The sequence below is a fragment of the Homalodisca vitripennis genome, chromosome X (assembly GCF_021130785.1).
Source record: "Homalodisca vitripennis isolate AUS2020 chromosome X, UT_GWSS_2.1, whole genome shotgun sequence".
Lineage (NCBI taxonomy): Eukaryota > Metazoa > Arthropoda > Insecta > Hemiptera > Cicadellidae > Homalodisca > Homalodisca vitripennis.
In genome coordinates this window covers 108,418,114-108,437,438 of record NC_060215.1, presented here as the reverse complement: position 1 = coordinate 108,437,438, position 19,325 = coordinate 108,418,114, and positions in this window count along the sequence as shown.

Here is a 19,325-nt window from a genome sequence, read left to right as displayed (position 1 = left end):
TAGGAAAGATCAGATTATAAACATATATTAGCAATACAAAGATCATAATTAGCGAAATCATTAATTGGCTGTATGTTTGTAAAGTCTTATACAGTAAAATTATTTTTAGTAGTATTTAAGTTGTATCCAGAAATATACGAACCACGTGTCTCTTCGCTTCTATGCAACTGGGGAGTCAGTAACAAGGTAGTTGTCTTTCCAAAGTTAGCTTCGTCTAATCTGCTGATGATTTCTTCTCTTTTCTCTTTACATTTCGCATCGGCTTTTTCCATGAGGGCTTTCGACCTCCAGTGGCAACCTTAACAATGTTTGTTTTTACTTTTTTGTTATTTGTGATGTTTTTGAAATTTTTAATATTATTATAATTTTATATATTTTTACAATTTTTTTTTAATAGATGTACTTTTGGTGTCCTCTCTAAAGTTCAATGACATGCATCTGTAACAAAACAAAACATAGCTAAATTAAATTCTAAACTAACTTAGCAAACGTATTCAATCCATACCGATGTATTTATATAAAGTAATTGCAATAAATTTACCCATACAAGTATTATCAGGCCTAATTCAACTTTGGAATAAAGTCTAACAAAGGAAAATTAATATAATAAGATTACATAAAGAAAGTGTTGTCAAAATAAATAAAAGTGTAACCTGATTTAGTTTATCTTACATATCTAGTCTGAACAATCATTTAATTTACGAAACTACTAATTACTAACTATGAGTAGTGGTAACTACTCATATTCTTACTTAGCTGAATACATTGCAAGTATGAGAGAGAGAGAGAGAGAGAGAATATTTTCAAAAAGATTACTTGTAATAAATCTATTCCGTAAATAGTACAATATTTACTTCAATTGCTTGCTCCCAGCATCTAATTGTACGATTAAAAGTGAAGGAAACTAATTCAAAGTGCGATTTGTTATATTGAATCAACCAGTGTCTGAAATTCATTCATTTAAACGTCCTACAGCAAAAGACAATTAATTTAAATAACAAAATACATCGAAACACACACACACACACACACACACACACATCGATACATTTTCGTTGTGTATTGTTTATAACTGAATGAAGAAAATGAGATATTATTAATGTTGCCGTTACTTATGAGTGTGTGTAACAACTAAAAAGGACCTTGCCACTGAAGAGCCAAATAACGATGTTTTTGTTGAAATTTTACAAATTATATCGCTATAGTGTACTATCGAGCTGCTAGGAATGTGTGGATTTCTTACCGTTGTGCCCAGCAGGAACATTCAGACAACTTGAATTTTCCTGACAGTCTGTTTGCTGGGAGCATTTTTTTCCTGGGAGCCTGAAGTTTCCTTCTTTATTACAGTCGACTGACTGGCATTGTCTAGAACACAGACATTTTATATTGCAACCATATGCAAACATCTTAAACATGAAGATTAAACTATCAAAAACAAAACGTATTAAACGACAATAAAATATTAATAGTATTATCATTTGAATATCTCTTGTACATAAATTGTATGGCTTATAATTATATAATATAATAATGTAATTATAAATTATATTTGTTGTCCTCTCTAAAATACAGGTTTTCATACATATGGGGGAGGGGGTAATTATGACAGTAAATAAATCACTATATTTGAAATATTTGCTATGTACGCCCACATGTTCAATTACAAAACAATGCATAAAATGTAATTGTATAATTGGCCATTGATTATAGGGAACATATAATTTTTCAAGTGAGCACTTTCGACTGAGTATTTAGTAAAAAAAAACTATCAAACATAAATAAATTAATATCTCATGTTTAGTACTTGTGATTCGTGTTAGAAGTTGAAAAGGTAAACACCGTTTTATCGAAAAAAGTAATAATATTATTGAATTATTCCTAAACTATAATTCTGAATGGGAATAGTGTTAATGCCACTGCAGGATCTTGTCCAAATAGTACTGCATTTGAAGATTTTCTTAAAGATTGTTCTTTTCAGTCGTGTAGTAATGAGAAACTGTAACTTAATAAAATATTATTTTATACTGCTTTATATTATATTATTTATACATTTGTATTGTATATCGCTTCCTATTTGACATTAAACACTGAAATTTATTTTTATTATTTGTTTCAATCCGTAGTTTATTACATTATGTCCATGCTGAATTACAGTGCTTTTCTTTTTTTTGTATTGAAGTGTAATGGCTTCAATTTTGTATAAATTGTCTTTCCTTAGAGGTAACAGCTGTGCATAAAGTATTTTGCAAAAAACAAAGAAAATAATGTAAATACATGACTATTTTCTCTAAAATGGTTTCATGGTTCAGATTTAACACTCTCAGTCTATATTTCTAATTCGTCTTATAGTGTACACAGTTGATAAACCGTATCGCATCAATTCCATTTGTGGATATTGTTTTTCACTTCGGCCTAAAGAAATACCTTCAGTTTATGCTCTTGTTTGTCTTCTTTGCGCCGCCACTTAAGCGCCGACCGCGATAGAACTGTTGGCCTCCTGGGCGGAAATTGAGGCTTTTTCCCTTGAGGCAGGTGTGATCTTCTATCTATAGTGTACGGGGTGAATGCCTTGGTCCTAAACAGATAAAATATGTCAATATAAATTAGATTAAATAAAGCCAATTAGCCAACTGATTAAACTCTTTGAATTTATTTCTTTGCGATATTTTAAAGTTACTTTAAGAAAGGAAAGAAAATATTTGATTTCATGACCTTATTTGGTTTTACTAAACAATTTCGCGCTAGAACACGGTTATTACGTAATATAGAAGGGAATTAGATGGGAAGATTTTCGTAGCAGCATATTATAGTATAGTAATTATTTTGAACTTCACTTTGGGTGGGCTTGCAAAATAAGAATTCTACCACGAAAATGGTACGAATGTTTTGTTCAAAAGTTTAATATTCCAATTTATTTACATATTTTTCATCTAACATTAAAATTCTATAAAGTTTGAAATATTAGTCACAAGGAATAGATGCAAGTGCCAGAATAATAATATTTAATTGTATTTACCGCTTTTTGGTTATTTTACCCAATTCCAGTATATAAATAAATAAATATGTTTAATTAATTACGAACTTTCTGATTAGTATAATAATTAGTTTAGTAGATTATTTTATTTAGTAGACCAATATCACATGTAACAAAAATGGACTGTAGAGCAAAGTGAACATGTAACTAGAGTTCATGTAATTGTTTATCCAACTCATGCTTCATACTTCATGTATTGGTAAGCCAGGCTCCAGGTTCAAGAAAAAAAGTAATTATTTAATTTTGTAATATAAACAAGTAATAATTTATTTAGATGTTACTTTCTCTTCGTTTATCAACAAAGTATGGTATTGGTTGTTTCAAAACTATTTCAGAATAAATATTAAAATGAAAGAATAATTTTACTTTCGTATCACGTATATCAAGTTTATAGCTTCCATATTAACATAAATTAATAACATAGTTTTTTTACATAAATACTAACATATTCAGTTCCTAAATCTGCCATATTGCCAAATACGTTGGAATAGGGCTTCCTAATTTTAAACGACATAAATCTTCGAAAATGGTTACTTATGTACTAGATAGGGACAAGAGTAATCTAATGGAATATGTAGTCTTATCATTTATTATTAGTTTGGTTATTTAAACGCATATGTGACAGATACGGGCAAATGCAAAATAATTGAATCGTAAAAGTGAGGGCTCTGTGGTGTAATAATATCACATTCACCCGACAAGCGAGAGTTCCGGGTTCGAGTACCGGCGGAGCAAGTATTTTTTGCGATTCAATGTTTATTGAAATTTAATCTTAGAATCTTTTATAGTATGAAAATAAAGTTGTTATTAAATTACCATATTCTCTTTTATTCATGGTAGTTTACAAAATTTGGCACTTGTCATTTTATAGAGCTAACAGTCATTAACTCGATAGTGTATTTTTGTTGTCATATTAAATAGAGCATGTTTTGTTAATTGACCAGCGACTGCTCATTTTAACGCGCAAATATCCGACTGCGCCCTGGGCGTTGTTGTCTCACGGTGACGATTGACAACAAACTAACACAGTACATAACTGCTCAGACTCGGGAAACCCAGTCACTGCTGTGACATATAATTACGTAGGGACAGCTTTAACTGATACTTTGTACCGGATACTCGTCTGTCCCGAGAGTAGGTAAAAGTTACCGTAAACAAAAAGTAGCGTACCCGTTAATGGTTACTGCTAAATGTACTTTTACGATACAGATACTTTACACGTAACCCGCCGTTCCTACTACAAAGTAATCAGACTCGTTCCTGGGTTTAGCAGTAAAAGTACTGCAACATGTACCAGTGCTATTTGAGTAGTACTCAGTTACACATGATTCTACATCAGTACTAGTACATTCTGTGCTCGGTTACTGAAAGTACCATATACAGTTAAAAACACAAAAAATTAAGATAACCTCACTTTCGTGGTTACTGCGTAACAGTAGAATTTAAATATTTAGTTTTTGAAAAAAAATTTAATTACTATAAGTGTAGTGCTGTGTATTTCACAAATTAAAACATTTATTAAGGTTATATTTATATATGTCATCATGATTGATTTCAAAGATCTTACATAATTGTTCTTTTTAGCCGATAAAAATACTATTTGGGAATAGATTATTTTGAAAGAAAATGGACTTGGTGGAACGGTCTCCTTCGTCCTTCCGTCGGTGCGCCTCTAACAAAAAGAAACAGTCTTGAAAATCGTGTGTTTATCCAGGCAAACAAGTTATAGTTTGAAAGTGTGATACATCTGTTGATGGTAGATAAAATCAGTTACCTGAAGGCATTGTAGCCAAAGATATATTAGTGCAGTAATACTCTGATAAAATGTTCCATATTTAAAAACATGTGACCTTGGTAATTTGAAAATTCTTGGAATATGTATAAATGACACATTCTGCCCTACGTAGACTTATTTCTTAGGATATATGAGACATATCATTAAACTGTAAACATCAGAATCATTACTTTATTCTGACCCTATAAAATACATTAGAATTATTTTTAAAATTAATTGTTTCTCAAACAGTTAATGGTACGGTCTGCAAGAGAGCTAGGTTGCCTAAGGCGGCAACGGCCGGGGACGACCCTAAACTGACTTTTGTCCGCGGGATGTTTCCAAGATTCTAAGTGCACTAATCCTTACTGACAACACCATAAATACATCAGTAGTTTACTGTGAAGGTGGCCGCTTCTCATTATTACTATTCTTAGAAATGTTACCAATGCAGGCACCTAGTAAAGTACCAAATGTATTTGCAATGTTTTGCTATCTTGAAATTTATATGTCCTTTGATCAGTGCCTAACTTTTAAACAGCTTTTTACAAAGTTGATCCAAAAATTACTAAATAGTAGATATAACTAAATTTAGTAATATTAACATTTTAGACGAGATTCATTACTATCGATTATTCATATTGAGAAAGACAAGCCACATTCTATTGCGCTATGACTTTCGTCACTGGAATCGAGTGTTACATTGATATCTATTGAACTAACTAAATATATAACATTTTTAAAAGGTCTACACCATCCAACTTTACTAAATCCTCTATAAATAGTTAAGAAGTAAAACATTTTGATTGACTAAACCGGATTTTTCTTTTACTCTTTAAATACAATTTAATCGCAACATGTCTTACTAAACATTAATCCAGAGAATGGCTCGACCAATTAGGTTAATTCTTTATGAGAACTATAGGTTTCAATAATAGGAAATTTTATAAGAAAATAAAGATAGTAAAAGTTACCTGAAATATTTTAGAATTTGGTAAAAATATCATGTATTTTTCAAATCTAAATTTAATAGACACTAAACAGACGTTGTACTTTCAATAGATAATTGAGGCTAGAACTAGTAGGTCTGAAGTTACCAAACTTTCCACAAATGTTATGACAAACATGATAAATAAGTTTGTAATTTCAATGTATAATGTATAATGGAACACAATCACTTTAGGGATATGCTTATAAGCTTGGAGGTGCGGTTAAAATTTAGAAAATCATAACAGAGCTATGTGGCACGGATAAGCCAGGATGCGTGTCTAATGCGTGCATTCCTGACTTATGTGTGTGACAAAGTTCTAGAATGATGTGTTAATTAAACTAAATTGTAGTTATTTGTTAGGTATATTACTCACCTAAGGAAGAGATAAGATTGCAGATCTTAAAATATAGTTTTTTATAAAGTATGGATAAACACTGTACAATAGATAAACGTTTGGAAAATTCTTGTTTCCTTCGTACTAAATATTCACTCACTTTTAGAAACATACTTGAATATAAATTATGTAAACGCCTAACGTCTATAATGCCGTATTCTTAATTTAAAACGTGGGCTATCGAAACATGTAATTTTGTGCAGTACACAAGGCAGTCATAAACCTGACTTCTGGGACCAGGAGTTTACGTGTGCGTCTGCCTGAAAACATCTAAAACACTTGAAAACGAACAATTTGCATCCTGCTAACGCCTGAGACACGTAGACCACAAAAGTGGTCTTCCTGGTTTACTCAGCAGCCATACAGATGAATATATATGAGAAGTTGCTCATTGTTTCATCTATTTTTACTTTTTCACCAGATATAAATTATTCATTTTGATGGTATTTATTGACAACAGTATTTAAAATATTCAGCGATTTGACATTTTACTCATTACTGAATTTACAATACTACGGCACCAGTTTAGAACAACAAACTCCTGTGATCTTCTGTTATAGGAAACAGAATTGAGATGACATAATTGTTGTCACTAACTCAGTTATATATTCTAATCACCAGTTACTGTATTTTTTCGTAGAGCCATTACGTTCTTATTGTTCATGTTCTTATCGCGTATATTATAGTTGTACTTGAGCATGTATCATATAAGTTATCGATACAAAGCGTCACAGTTAAATCGTGTTTTATATTATATTTTCAGATGAACTAATTATTCTCTTTCGAAAAATCCCAACATTTCCGACTATCTGGAAGTTCCTTTAGTTGTGACATTATCATGAGTACATTACAACGAGAAAAATGTCAATGCCTTACAACCTCGTGTCGTCGCAACTGTAAGAGGGCACCTTCCAGAGGAATAATACTTAACCGTGGATCCGCCACTAGATTCCCCCTATCCAAACCTAACCAGCTTTGATGACGAAAGATAAACTAATAATTTAGATATGGTTCCGAAAAGTTCCCTAACAATTATAATTAATTCTAGACAACCTACATTCACTTCTACCCGGTCCACTCTACCCGATCGCTACATAACGACTCCCACACAACCTCCGCTCTCTGCTTGATGACCTAGCAGGAATCATGAACCTGTCCAGATGAATTCCGGATAGTAGGAGGCTCCAATTGTTTAAGCTATGACCTAGAGGTCGGCGCAGCGGGCTATCGTGTTCGCGGCTACTGAAAGATTACGAGCGCCAATTTCAAATCTATAGAGGCACTCGCCGCAGCCTATATTCTAAAATGTATTACATAATTGTTTGCATTTCATACACTGAAATACACTTTGATCTTGATTGGCGCTTTATTTTGAGATATGTTTGCACAATTGTAATTTGGTAACATAGAGTGTAAGCATTTTGTAAAGTATAATAATTTTGTTATAATGTTTTATTTCATTAAACTGAGAAACACCACACAACTTTCGACGGTTCAGCTGTTAAAATGCAATATATAATTTATACGTATTAAACTAATCATATTTCCTTATAAATCATAGTTAATTTTGCACAACATTACCTGTGATCTTGGATATATAAATGTGTAATTGTTTGACGTAAATGAAAAACTAAGTTTAGATAGTTATTCTCAGATAAATTTTTAAATCGTAGAAGCTACTAAAATTTCGTTTTTTATATATTTTAATGTCGAAATATGAACGTTGAGAGAATTGCTTTAATTAACGTGCTTTTGTTGTATCACACAAAACTAAGGAAATAGTTTGATTTCTGGATACAGTTAACAATTTTCTATTTTTAAGATTTGCAGTTTGATAACCCATTTAAGTACAATGAGTCAATTTGTTTACTACTGTTTTATATATAGTCGTAGTGTGGACATAACTTCGTAGTGTATAACGTTTTTATAGTATTTGGGAAGCCAAAGTGAATATTATAAACATAACAGGCACTAGTACTTTCTAATCCAAGAAAATAATATGAAAATTAATATTATTTCTCAAACAGTTAATGATACTGTAACTGATATTTAAAATTTTTTTTGAGCTCCGTAGCTCTAAGTGGGACTGCACCGGCCGACTACGACCCGTTACTGACTTTTTACCCTGGGAAGTTTCCCTAACCCAAAGTCCACTAATCCTTACCGACAACACCATAAATACATCTGCAGGTTACAGTAGAGGTGGCAGCTTCTAATTATTACAATTCTTAGAAAGGTAAACGGCACTAAACAAGTCTCACTTAAACATCTCTCCACTGTTTTGGTTTCTGGAAATTTCCATGTCCTCTGATGAGTGTGCAACTCTTCACGAGATTTTTACAAAATTGTTCCAAAAATTACTAAATGGTTGTTAGTAACTGAATTTAATATTATTGAACAGCTTTTTACGTTTGAAAAAATGGGTTTAGAAGCTTAAAGTAAATAAACATTTATTATTAGGTGAATTGTTTTCTGTATTAACCATGAGTTTTTTAATTGTAACGTTTCAATTAAAGCTGATACACCGATTTAGTTTTAATTTAAATAACTCTTTATAGATCATTTACTATTTACAATGTGCATATGTATGAAAGTTCTCGTTTTATATAAAATTCATACATCATATATCTTTTTAACAACGATTTAATGCTGATTAAAAACAAATTGATTGAAGCCGCATAAAAGTATTATCATATTGATGAAGTCTATGCTGTAAATATTATTTAAGAATACTCATATTTATTGGATCATTGATTACCTAAAATGACTACAATATTGGACTGTTGGCATATTCCTTAAGGAATATTAGTTACAGCGTAAGTACATGAAACTATGTAGAATTATTTTGAAACTAAATATTTTTCTTGACCTGTGACAATTTCGGATATTCATGCAGAAATGGCCAAATTGTGTAGTACAACAATTATATGGTAGCTTAGCTCATACAAAAAGTAAAATTTAAACTTTTAGCGAACTTTTTGCACTATATCGTTATTAGGGTTAGATTGTTTAACTGTTTATCCCACGTTTGCTTCCATTCTTTATTGGCACTGCCATTGTGCAACACAAATATGTCTGTCCGAACTGAGAGGATGGCAAGTGCATATTATTTATTTAGTAATAATACAGTAGTCGTAAATGGTCTAAAATTGTATGTATTCCTTGAGGTATCCTTACATAATTGTTACTCCTTACAATTTTCACGAGAGAGAAATCAAGCTGAATCAATTTTACTCTCAAGACTAATATATAATTCTGAAACAAATAGGCCTACTAACGTTAATTTTAGTAGTTGGTAAATTTTGATCTGTGCAATAGTTAAATACTGAATGTAAGTGAAGTACGGCCAAGGTTGTAAATCCCAGGAGGTAGCACTAGCCAATTATTGTTTCTGGAAAGAAGCTCTCTCCACCCAGTGACTAAAGGGTGGAATATTTTGCAATAGAGAAATACTGAATGTAAGTGAAGTACGACCAAGGTTGTAAATCCCAGGAGGTAGCACTATCCAATTATTGTTTCTGGAAAGAAGCTCTCTCCACCCAGTGACTAAAGGGTGGAATATTTTGCAATAGAGAAATACTGAATGTAAGTGAAGTACGACCAAGGTTGTAAATCCCAGGAGGTAGCACTAGCCAATTATTGTTTCTGGAAAGAAGCTCTCTCCACCCAGTGACTAAAGGGTGGAATATTTTGCAATAGAGAAATACTGAATGTAAGTGAAGTACGACCAAGGTTGTAAATCCCAGGAGGTAGCACTATCCAATTATTGTTTCTGGAAAGAAGCTCTCTCCACCCAGTGACTAAAGGGTGGAATATTTTGCAATAGAGAAATACTGAATGTAAGTGAAGTACGACCAAGGTTGTAAATCCTAGGAGGTAGCACTATCCAATTATTGTTTCTGGAAAGAAGCTCTCTCCACCCAGTGACTAAAGGGTGGAATATTTTGCAATAGAGAAATACTGAATGTAAGTGAAGTACGACCAAGGTTGTAAATCCTAGGAGGTAGCACTATCCAATTATTGTTTCTGGAAATAAGCTCTCTCCACCCAGTGACTAAAGAGTGGAATATTTTGCAATAGAGAAATACTGAATGTAAGTGAAGTACGACCAAGGTTGTAAATCCCAGGAGGTAGCACTATCCAATTATTGTTTCTGGAAAGAAGCTCTCTCCACCCAGTGACTAAAGGGTGGAATATTTTGCAATAGAGAAATACTGAATGTAAGTGAAGTACGACCAAGGTTGTAAATCCTAGGAGGTAGCACTATCCAATTATTGTTTCTGGAAAGAAGCTCTCTCCACCCAGTGACTAAAGGGTGGAATATTTTGCCAAGTCCCTGCTCCTAGTTTCCAAGAAGTCACAAGTGTAGTAAATCTGTCGTCCAACTTACTTTCTCTCATCATTCGGTGGTTCCTTCAATAGAAAAACAGACGTTAGTTTAGAAAGGGCATAATACACGTGCAATGAGATGTTAAAGCTGTGACTGGACAAAAGGACAAGGGATGGAAATATTTCCGCCATGTGACCGAATGTACCCACATCCGACGGCCACACACGTGTGTGTGTGAGTGTGTGTGTGCCTTATCCACACTGTAATAAATATCGTCGAGGAAGACTTTTGTATTCAGAGATTTAGGCGCCCTTGATTACACAACTCTAATCATTAACATATTTATCCCACTTATCATATAAATATGCTGTATTACTACCTTTCTAATTAACCAGAAGAATTAAATTTTAACTAGATGAATCTGTAGCAGTTTAATATTTTAATAATGTTTTATATCGCGAAAAATATCTTTTTGTGTAATTATATAAACTTGCGTTTCTTCCTCTCTCAATTTTGCTAAGATATAAAATGTTTGTGTATTATTGGTCTGCTAAATTACAAGATCAATTCTAAGTTACGAGTACAGCAATAATTTATAACGGATATAATATTGCTTATTTTATTTTATGTGCTTTAATGTAAATGTATGTACTTAAATTATAATTGGAAATATATATATATATATATATATATATATATATATAAGTTTAGAAATATATATACAAAAGTATCTCATGATATGTTACAATCCCATCAACATTTCTATTAATAAGGATTGTAGAATAATAAAATATAATCACAGCGGGCCTACGATTATACGATTATTCTATGTTTCTAAGGATAAATCTTTGTGTCATAATAAAAACCAAAACAGTACATTTACGTTTACTGTATAAATTATTCACCTCGTTCAATATATTTATGAAAGTATCACTAGACCGATGAAAATATTCACTGCCATTGGAAAAGAAAGTATTAAAAACCACGCTAATAACAATTATAACGCAATGAAGTTACAAGAAGAATATTTAAGATGACTATTGTAATTTTACATATTGTACATTTTCACCAATGAATTAACACTAGGCTATGTGTAATACCACTTATTTACATTTACGATTCTGATTATGATTTTGAGTCTTATAGGTATTTCGTTGGAACACTATTTGGATAAAAACAAAATAGATAATGCTGCCTGTGTTACGGAATTTAAGTATCTTGGAAGGAATAATAAATATATATTAAAATAACAGAGCCGCATTACTTATCGTGACACTTCGGAGACGGCAAAGGGTTGATAAAATTTCAGGCTTAAGTAAACAAAGATTTTTTAGAAACACAATTGGTGTCAAACTCAGTGTGTAGTAGTGAAATAGTACATTTACATCAGATAATTCTTATTAGTTTTAAATAAAAAAAATGATTTTGCTCTAACTTTGCGTATATATCCGCAAACCGTCCATTACAAACACAGTATTTTTAATGGACATTACCACATTCGTCTATAAATAATCACACACACATCACAAAATAATAATCACATTCGTCGTTGCTGATTATTAACTGATATCTACAACTATTTATCTACAAAATTACACCCGTTTCTTCGAAAAAACCTTTGCGTTTTAAATTTTAAATATAAACAATTTTCCAAGGGAATAATATCAATAACGAATGTATCCTGAATTTACCATAACTTATAGGAAAAATGTTTAAAATGTATTGATATGTTTACTATTAAGAGCTGAAATTTTTCAGTAATACATTAGTCTAAGGCTATTTCAATGGATTTATTGAAATATTGTTCTCCATGAAATGTTTTAATATGATAATCTTATGTGAAACTGATATATGTTTTGTCTGGCAAACTTCATCCCTACCGTTATGTTTAATCCTCAACTTTGTCCCTCTCCACCCCAACCTCACGCTTCACTCACGCTCTGCCAATAGGAACGTCACCCCCCACCACCACTGCTACCTGTGTAACCCCAGAGGGGTTTCTGGGTTTGATGGTCAGTCTCACTTCACCAGTGATACTTGTCACGAGTGCGTAGCTTGTGGTTTATCGACATTTTTGGTTTGATACTATTTCCTGACGTCGATGGCATCAATTGCGGATCTCCTGAGCGGTCGTCCCCTTCTGCCGACTTTCATCCATGCAACGGTACCACAATGGAGGTAAGTAAATTCATATAACCTCCACATTCGTAACTATGAGGCATTAATATTTGGCATAAAACTGTTTAGTCATCAGTTATGTATGAACACTATCTAAAACTGTAAGCAAATAAGACGAAAAAATATGTGTTATAATTTAAATGCAATAATTAATTTCATGCATAATTATTTTGTATTTTCGTCATAATGTCTTTTTTTTTATAATGTTTTGATGTACCATAGAGTACTGCCATTTTCACTGAGTATCCTTCAAATTAGATAAGCATTAAGCCAACACTATGGTAAATTAAGTAGTGTATGTATTAGTTTGTTTTTTGAAAATAATTTATCAAAATTAATTTCATAACGTGCCTGTTAACGTTCAAAATACCATGTGCATCATCTAATATTTTGAGTTCTCTTAAGAGACCTTTAAGAAGTGTTAATTTATTCAAATATTCAATTTATTATCATAGCATAATATTATAATTTAACTATGTATAATTTAGTAGCATAATTTTTTATGTACCAGCTATAACTTGAAATTTCGAGTATTTTTACCTCTAAAAATATAGTTGTAAAGAAATATCTTATCTATAGAGAAACCTTACTGTAGAACAGGACCATCATTTATAAAGATTTTTAATTTCCAGTGCAAATTATAGATAGGTTAATGCAATTATAATAAAAATATATATTCAATAGGCAATTGAAAAGAAATCAACTTGATACATTACAGTAAATGAAAATATGAACTTATTATATACATGTTACTGAGAGCAGTTACTTACAATGTAGGTTTTAAGTAATTAAACTGGAATATATTTCATAAAACTACTAAGTTCTCCTTTTTAAATTGGTGACCAACACTGACTGACGTAAAGATGCTGTCATTATTTTTAGAATTTAAGCGTACTTTGCCCATTATGTTGGCATATTTTCCAGGTAGCATGGTCCGTTTAAAAAGGAATGTGGTTTTTTAAAGTTTTTGGCAATTTTCAACAATTTCCTAAACAATTGTTTTGAGCTGTTATACAGTTAGATATCTTTAAGTGGACTCACTGCTTGGACTCCTGTTCTTTTAACCCACAGTAACTGTACTCCCCTGGCAAATATCTTGTGGCAAATATATTAAAACACCCTGGTCAACTTATTCCGACTTAAGTCTCTTAAGGAAAGAAGCTAATGTTCTATTAACCCGCAGTAACTGTACCCTCCCTGGATATATTCTCTGGGGTGAAATATTAAATCACCCTGGTCAACTTATTCAGCTTATAAAGATTACCACATTTGGTTAAGTATTCTTTAGATAATAAAAACCCACTTTTTTAATTCTCCCGTGTTACTGACTTATTTAGGGCATACAAAGTCAAGTCCACTTATTAGTATACTCGAAACTTGAAATTTGGCAACATTCTAGCTTTGTCCTTGTAACCAAAGAAAACGCCTGAATGTTAGCAATTTCTTTGTTTAAATTTCTCTAAAGATATCATGATAGCTGACTGGTTGAGTATTTCTCTCAAACTGAGTACCGGAGAAATCAGAGGCCGTAGCTCAAATCCAATGCTAAAGAAGTTTTAAATTTCCGCAGACGGACTCGTCATTACGACAAATTATAAAGCACGAGTCTTGTGTGTAAATACATGTCAGCTGTTATAGTTTAAATATGACAACAAATAAAAACAAAACCGAACTACAAGCATTACTTTGTTTGGATACGGGTATACTTTCTGTTTAACATAAGTTAAAATATATGCCTACCTTGAATATTTCAATGGAGGGTGAGGGTTACAACCATCAAAAGAGCCAATTAATTTTGCCACCTATGTAGGGAATTAACAAACCTTCTAAGAAAACAAACCTCTTTGTAGGGGGTATCCCTAGCCGGACAGAACTGCGACTTTGGTTTTATTTTATATGTTCACCGGACCGTAATGCCTCTCACCCATAATAAATCACCCATTTGCTGTCCTGAAAAATATAGTGGACATTGACCCTTATTGAAATCCCATTGTCTCATTACTATCAGTTTCGGCAAACACTGTAGTTTGATGTAGAACTACTACTTTGTCTAAGTCAGCCTACCGCCCACTTTCTCAGAAGAATTTTATTATAACAGGCCTTTAAACAAACTTTTATCGTGAACAAATTACTTTTATGAAATGTTTTACCGATTTTAGTGTTATTAGACACTTGATTCCTGAGTGCTATTGTCGTTGCTTTAAGTATATAAATAAACCTGAACAACAAAATCTAAAATCCATATACTATATGGAAATATCTGTAGAGAAATCAGAAAAACAGACAATAACTTCGTATAACTTTCATAGTTTTTTATTTCCCTTTAATTTATGGAATGAAGAATATCATTTAACAGATACACTTGGTACTTATTTGAACCAAGAGTTAAAAAATCTAATATTGTATTTACTTTGGTAAATCCACGTGCTATTAAAAAAATATTTAGCAGTCTAAATAAAAAAATCAAGAGGATTTCCTCACATATTTATTATTTCTGTAAAATTCTTGGTTTAAGAAAATGTGTTTTCAAAATTCGTAATGTACTCCTAAATACTAATAATGTCCTACTATGGCCATTATGGTATTTTATCCCTATTTAAACTAGGTACTTCCGGTATGGGGAAAATATGAGCAGTGAAAATAGTTTCATAATCATAAGCAATAAATGTCACTTATTAAAAAAGCTCATAGGTCTTCTTGCAAACCACTGTTTGGATCAAACAGGATTTGTAGCTTTATATACATCCTAAAATCGGTTTCAATTGCCCACAGGAACCTTATATTTAAGTCCATTGGTTTTGTTACTTCTTTTATCAATTTTATAATCTCAATTGATGTTCTGTGTCCTGATTCAATGCAGTAATTGGCTACAGCCAATTTTTCAACTCTTCTATGTTTTGGTTTTGATAAATTCTCTTTAAATAGTGATTTTATTGTCCTTTTTGTTTGGCAAATTACAATTTTGTCACAGTCATTGCATCCAATATGGTAAATTACAAATTTTTTAAAATTTCTTTAGGGTTTTCAAAAATTTTAGTTATTTTTTTGCTTGTTCTGTGAGTGATAGGTTTATTAGTATGTTTATTTAACATTATGCATATTTGGTTCTATAAAGTGCTGTAGGCCTATGTTGTGCAAATAAATTCTTGTTGTGTGCCTTGAGGTGGCCTTAATGTTATCTTTTCCTCGCACATACATAACATAAAATAAAATAACGCAATAAAAAGTATTAACTAGAAGAATGTATTTTAATTAAGGCCGAAAAAAGAAAAATATCATAAAAGATTTAAAAAAACTAAAAAATATTAAAAAAATTTTGTATGTGGATATGTACACCATATGGCATTTTAATATTAATTGTAATAGAAATATTGCAAATATTTATATGTGGAGTCGCTTGATGATCAAAAATATTTGGTTTCGAAAAACCTCGTCGAAAAAATAAACAATATTTGAAAAGTATTGTTTTATTAACATTTTAACAATTTAATTTTTTGGATAAATATTTGATTGCAAAATGAAAGACATGTAAACCGTATTCCATAAGTCACTAGTAGTTATCAGAGGCATAAAGAATAAAAATGTGGCTTCAAGAGAGGCTAGGAAGAAGATGTATTTTATCAGTCACCACTCAATAACATTCATTACGCTAGGGAAATGTTGAGAATTTGTATTGTTAATAATGTTGAACGTAATTGCGAAGTGTCTGCTCAAAATTATGATCCTTCCGCTTCCTTTATAAATCAGGATTACTTGTGCAAGTTAAAATAGGTGAAATAATTTTTAATCAAGGACGCCGGAATGTTATCAATGCCGGGTACTGAGCCGCCCTTAATGTCCGTGACAATGTGTTGGAGTTCGGCCTCCTTTATTGGTTCCAGCTGGAGTCAGCATCCACCGGTTCAGCGTCATTTATGACGACCCCGCTTAGAGGAAAAACTGCACTGGCTAGGTTGTCCCCAGTACTCGCGTAATTTTTGTTGAATAAATCTGCTTCATGTTTTACATCATTGGGTTTTAACCTGTGGTTGACCCCAACAAATTTAAAATTAGAATCCTTTCTTTATTTTTGTTAGTACCCATAGCTTCTGCAATACTTCCTCACATATTCCGTTTGTTATATTTAGTCATTAATTTTATTACAGTAGTAGTCTAATTTAACTAAGGAACTCATTAATTTTGTTAAAACGTTACGGTCGTTTTAAAATTTGGGTTTTAAAGCTGTGTCGAAAGACTGTTTTTTCAAACGTTAGCTCATCTCATCTCTGGTCTGGGTTGATCGAATCGGTGGTCATCCAAGGTTTATTGTGTCAACTTCGTTGACAATGCAATAATGTTTAAGCTACTCAACAAACGTTTTCACAACTTGATTAGACATCTCTGATGTTCAGTTCTGAAGACTAATCTCAACCAGAGATAAGACGGCTTGCGGCCTCAACCTCAAGTTAATTGTTCTTGTCTCTAAACAATGTTTGACCTGGATTTTTGTCCAAACTTGATTGGCAACGGTAGAATAATGATCTGTCATTTCTGATTAAATTACTGCGGATTTGATTGAATTTGTGATTTTTATGTTCGTAAAAATATTATTGATACAACTATTAGAAAACGCTGAAACTTTAGCATGTACATTGATATAACTTACAAAAGCCGTCCCATATATATCATCAAGTATCTTTGAGATAGTTGAACCAGGGTATCTGTTAAAATACAACATTTTTATGTCTCCAACCAGCCAGTTCGATTGAGATCCAACACCGCGCCTACTGTAAAGATCTTTTTTAACTATTTTATTTATTTATACATAATTGATTCATTACTGGTTCTGCTAAGTTATAGCCTAAACTTGTCAGCAGAGTCCCATACACAATGTAAAATGTTACACAACATAAATAAATTTTTCTGTATTTAAATTATTTTATTTGTTGTCTCTATTTAAAGTCTATGCCACCGGATAGGCTTAAAATAACAATCATAATAGTGGCGAGTAAAGACAATTACCACAACCAAAAAAAGACTTACATAACGTCAACAATAAAACCAAAGATAAATAGATCTATGCAAAACAATAACAATAATTCAGTAAGAACAACAACAGTGAAGATATGGCAGAAACATTATGATAAATTAAATAAATATGAACGGTAATAGAGTAAAAATATCCGAACATTTCAATAAATTTTAACAATAGTAATAACAATATGTTTAATTCCTTTTTAGACATGTCTGTATCATTGTCATATGCTATCTTGGCAAACAGACCCAGTACTTTTTCCCTGCGGTTATTATTACTTGAATGTTTGATTGTGCATTGTATGTTAGTGAAAGTGTGTTGTTATCCCTTCTTATCAGCAGTTGCATTAAAAGGCATTTTTATAATACGTACTGTTAGTTCCCGTCCTGTCCCCGTCGCGTGCTCATCGTCCATGTCCACTAATATGCCAGTAGTACGCAGTGTATAGTTCTGTGTAAGTAAAGTGTTTATGCTTATCTAGATGCCGGTGTGTGCGGACCGATAACCAGCCTTATCTAGTGCCTGTCCGTGCTTGTTCTTCTCTATTAGACTACAGTGCCGTTAATTCGTTAGCATTACGTTCTATTTTGCATTAATCGAGAATAACTAATTAATTCTAATTCTAATTTTTTCATTATACATACGTATATTATTTTGTTTATACCAATTGTACATAAATCTGTTGTCTCGTATTTGCCCGGAATGTCGACGTGTGTTAAATGCTCAGTAATAATTTCAAACAATAAAGAAGTCCTGGTTTGTTCTGATTGCAAAGGGGCATTTCATCCCACGTGCACACGAGTTGAAAGTTTGGAAAATTTTAAGAAGTTTAGTTCGCAAAGGAAAGCGGCTTGGAAGTGCGATGTGTGTAAGTGTGAAACAACGTCTTCTGCTAGTAGGGGAGATGGTGACATGTCTTCCATCCTGGAATCAATTCAAAATATGGGAAAAGATCTCTCCAACCAGATCGGCATAGTGAATACCGACATAGAAGACGTCAAGGGACAGCTGGAGGGCGTGAAAAATACCATCGTGGATATACAGGTGACTCTAACTACCCTGGTGGCCGATACCGAAGACCTGAAAACTAAATATTCCCAGGTCACAGAGGAGCAGCAGAAGACCAAGGCGGAAGTGTTGGAACTGCAGCGACAAGTAAGAGAACTCGAACAGTATTCCAGGAGGGACAACATTGAGATAACGGGAGTACCATGGCAAGCGGGTGAGAATATCTACAGCCTGCTGGAGAAGATGGCGAGGTTAATCGATGTCAAGTATGAACGGGGCCTTATATCTGTAGCCCACCGTCTTCCTGTGACACAGAAGCGACAGAATCCACCCATCATCGTCAAATTCATCGCTAGAGAGTACAAGGCAGAGTGGATGAGAGCAGCGAGGACCAACAACCAGGGCCTGACAGCTTCAAACCTTTACGACCGTGGGCCGTCTAACAGAATCTACATCAACGACCACCTGTCACCACACAACAAAAATCTTCTCTGGCGAGCTCGACAGTTGGTCAAGGAGAGGAAGATCGCGGGAGCTTGGACGCGAGACGGCAAGGTGTTCGTCAAAACATCGGCATAGGACAATTCTGCACCCACAACTGT